A 4,087-nucleotide genomic window follows, 5' to 3' on the forward strand; every position below is an offset into this window, starting at 1 on the left:
TAAACTGGGAAGAGACTGAAGTTGCCAAGTATTTCACCTTTGCTTGAATCCATAATCAATGGTCATGGAAGCAGCAGTCAAGAGGTCATCTTAAAGACTGGCCCACTCACTGTCATTAAATCAATTGGGACTCATAGGGACCCCATAGGACATAGTACAACTGGTTCATAGTATTTGTGTCTCAAATAGCACTCTGCTGTTTTTGTACCCATAATTCATTGCAATGGTCACACAGAACTCACAGGAAATATTCATGATTAAAAAGGTTATTAAGAAAGTTAAAGATTGCAATTAACATGAGAAATGCTAAAGATACAGTTGTTCATTCAGGACATGTTACAAAATTCCTTCGGGGCTGCTAAAATATGCCTAAAACCATACAATTCACTGTAAGCCTCAACCCAAAAGCATTCAGCTCAAGTTCCATGGGTGAGGAAACCCAGTTTCCTGAATTAAGTGCCAAGAGGCATCCCACTCCGCTAAGCCTTAACCCAAGGACATTCAGCTCTAATCCATGAGTCAGTACATCAAATTTTGCCAATTAGGCGCCCAGAGGTATCCACTCCACAAGCCGGCTTCTTACCCCAAACTCTCAGCTTTACTTGCTCTGGACTGGGATGTCTGCTGCCCTCTCTCATGCTCTGACTTCCAGTTCTGTATCTCCTCTTTTGATGTCACAACTATTTTCTGGATCCAGGGGTTCACTATGCAGTGACATCACAGTTCAGAGGTCATACGCTATTTCTTGTTCTTAATTCTTCAAGTGGACTCTTCAAAGTGAGATGTCTCCTCATCCTTGCTTCCAAGGAGCTTTCTAACTGTGCTTCTTGCAAGCCGGATTCATTTGTTCTTTTGGCAGTTCGTGTTACTTTCTATATTCCTTACCAGAATTATGACTTAAATGCCCTGATTCTTCTGGAAACCATCATCTTCATTAGCAAGTACTTCAATTCCCAAGACTATGGAGGAGGGTTATTTCAAACTAGAAAGATTCCCACCCCCACACTCCTCCCCCTTAATGAATGAATGATAGTATGTAATTGAGAAATATAGCTCGGAGTAAAGAATGTTTTATCAGCATTTTAAATATATCAGCAAATACCTGAACAAAAACTATGAGAATAATGTAGAGCATCTGGTATTCTAGGGGATAGAAGAAGCTACAAGGCATATTGCAGAAATTCCATGGGGGAAATAGAGAAAAATTATGAGACATAATTTTAGATTTAATATCAGTGTTATGTGAAGGAGAGAAAGGTTCTCTTATTCAGAACTTGTATAAGAATTTTACTTCTCAGCCTTCTATGAGAACCCAACCCTCCCTCTTATTTTTTGGTACATTAATCAACAATAATAGATGCCTGTGATACTGGTCCCCAGTCTCCAACTTGGTTGGAAGATTATAGAAAAGGAATTGGATCAAGATGATCTCCAGATCATTTCTGAAACAGTGGACCCAAACTCTAGGAAGATCATCTCCCCAGCCAAACTAAACTGCATCTGGTGAATTTTTTTTCAAGCATACATTTAAAGTCTTTGGAAATTGTACTATAGGTATGCAAAAAGTACAGGAACATCCATTTATGAACATCTACTCTGTCTTGACAAGAACAGCAAGAGTCTGCGTCATCTCAGCCACAACACACTCCTTTAACCTTCTATTGAGCTCCAAGCTCACCATCTCACTCCGGACAGGTAAAGCCAAGAAATAATGACTATCGTTTGCTAAAGCAGAGGGGTCCTAGGCAGCGCCTACTTACTGGGAGTGCCTGCCTGTGCCTCGGGTGGGGCCGATCTGCAGCATGGAGGGCCTCAGGGTGCCCTCACACTACACTCTCCTCCAGCCTCTCTGGGCAACCCCCCACGCCCTGCACCCTGCTCCAAGCAGCCCCGGGTGCACAGAGTGACTCTGCTGAACCCAGAGCCCTCCCAGGCGCCTGGCTTAGCTTAGCACCTACTGCTGTCCTCCAGGTCCAAGGAGCAGCTGCGCTGTGGGTGGTGCGGGGGACCCCGGGGCGGGGTGGGGGGGCTCTTGGATGTGGGGTTCGGACCTCCATTGGTTTGAGACTAGACGTGGCTGAGCTTCAGGGCCAGTAGCCTTTCCCAGCGCCCCGGCCCCGAACCAGCAAGGCCACGGTAAAGACCAGCAAGGCCGCCACCAGCACGCCGCCAACGGCCACAGTCAGGGTCCCGCCCAGCACGTGGGCCTGCAGGGCATGGCACAAAGGTGTGACTGGCAGCGTGGAGAAGTGGGCACAGCTCAGCAGCCTGGTGGCCGTGAGGTCAGAGGGCCCAGCGGCCGGCGACAGGGCCAGCAGGCAGAGGTCATAGTCCGCACTGGGAACCAGGTGCTTCAGTAGAAAGTGGTGGCTGGAGGCAGGGACGATCCGGTAGATGAGCGCTTCGTCCTTACTGCTGTTGTACTGGATCTGGAACATCCACACAGGCTCCGCTGGCCGTCCGGGACCCCAGTTCTCCAGCCCCGAGGCGGGGGTCACCTCTGTCACCTGCACGGCTGCTTCGGTCTCTTGCGCCCCATCGACCTTGGCAGCAGTGCGAGCCGAGGAGGCGATGTCCAAGGGCCCCGGGTGGTCACCCTCGGTGCTGCTGTGCCTGCCGTGGGGCAGGGCCAGCACCCGCAGCTCCACTCGCGCCGTGGCCTCGCCAGCAGGGTTGGTAGCAATACAGGTGTTGTCCCCCGTGGCCCCAGCAGCAGTCACCCCGAACTCCAGGGTCCCATTGGGGAAGGTATGGGCCCGGGAGGAGTTGCTGACCAGCCGGTCATCAGGGCCGACCCAATGCATGGTGGCCGTGGGGTCGCCCAGGGCCGGGCACCGCAGCGTGGCCCGCTGGCCCTCCAGCACCCAGAGGCGCTGCGTGTGGCAGGCAATGAGGGGCGGCTCGCAGGAGGACTCGCCCTCAGGTAAGGCCCAGAAGTAGCAGCCAGCCAGGTCAGCTAAGCGCATGTCTCCAGGTGGTCAGGCCGTGCCAGCTGCCCAGCCACAGTAGCTCGCAGTTGCAGTGCAGCGGGTTCCCGCTGAAGCTAAGCACCAGCGGAGCAGGGCATGCCACCGCGTCCGGACCATGCGAGAAGAGCGGGTCAGGTGCCAACGTGGCCAGGTGGTTGGAGGTGAGGTCGAGGCGGGAGAGCTGGCCGAGCTGGGCGAAGGCGCCCGGGCAGCGCATCAATGAAGTTGTGGTCCAGGTTAAGCTTGTGCAGAGCAGGCATGGCCCCGATGCCGGCCTAGGGCACCTGCCACAGGTTGTTGTAGGACAAGTCCAGTTCCTCCAGGCTCTCCTGGAAGTCATCGAAGGCGCCCGGTGCGATGCGGCCCAGCTGGTTGTCGCTGAGGATGAGGCGCTGCAGGTTGGCCTGCGCAGGCTGCCAGCGCCCAGCTCCACCAGCCAGTTGTGGTCCAGGTGCAGTGAACACAGGCTCTCCAGGACCCCGAAGGCGCGGCGCTGATGCGGGTGATGGCGTTGCGGGACAGTGTCAGATCCACCAGCCCTGTCATGTTGTGGAAGTCAGGTGGGCCTAGGGCCTGGATGAAGCTGTGTGCCAGCCGCAGCTCCACCGTGCGCCAGTCCACGTTCGGCGGCACGAAGAGCGGGCCTCGTTGGGCACACAGGGTGCTGAGTGATTCAGACAGGTTCTGGCGGAGGCAGGGCAGCGGGCAGGCAGCCACTCCACTGACCAGCAACAGCAGCAGGACTGCAACAGCTGTTGCAGGTGCTTCACAGGCCACTAACAGCTCTTCAGGACTTAGTTTTACTTACCCTTGGAGGTCATGCTGTAATTTTTCTCATTAACTTCTGAAATGTGTTGCAGAATTTGTATTCCATGCAGATGTATTTGAAAGAACTGGCTCTTCCTACATCCAGTTTCCATTTTCAGGATGGAAATTATACTGCAGACACGACAAGGAAAACTACTAGTGCCTGATGATCTTTCTCTAACTCACTTACAGGGTGAAGGGTTCATATCATATAGCCAGGTCAAGGAGACAAGCATATGCCATTAGCCAGCACTCACTTCTTCAATGTGGGTATCACTCTGGGGGCCCCATTCCCAACATCAGTATATTCA

General features: G+C 53.0%; 1 pseudogene; it reads right to left on the reverse strand.

Annotated features, from left to right (window-relative positions):
- Positions 1 to 1,823: 1,823 nt before the first annotated feature.
- On the reverse strand, positions 1,824 to 3,790 carry LOC101646486 (annotated as a pseudogene).
- Between the last annotated feature and the right edge of the window lie 297 nt (positions 3,791 to 4,087).

Source organism: Echinops telfairi, unplaced genomic scaffold (assembly GCF_000313985.2).
Source record: "Echinops telfairi isolate 266 unplaced genomic scaffold, ASM31398v2 ScPeMD7_7468;HRSCAF=8506_2, whole genome shotgun sequence".
NCBI classification, from domain to species: Eukaryota; Metazoa; Chordata; class Mammalia; order Afrosoricida; family Tenrecidae; genus Echinops; species Echinops telfairi.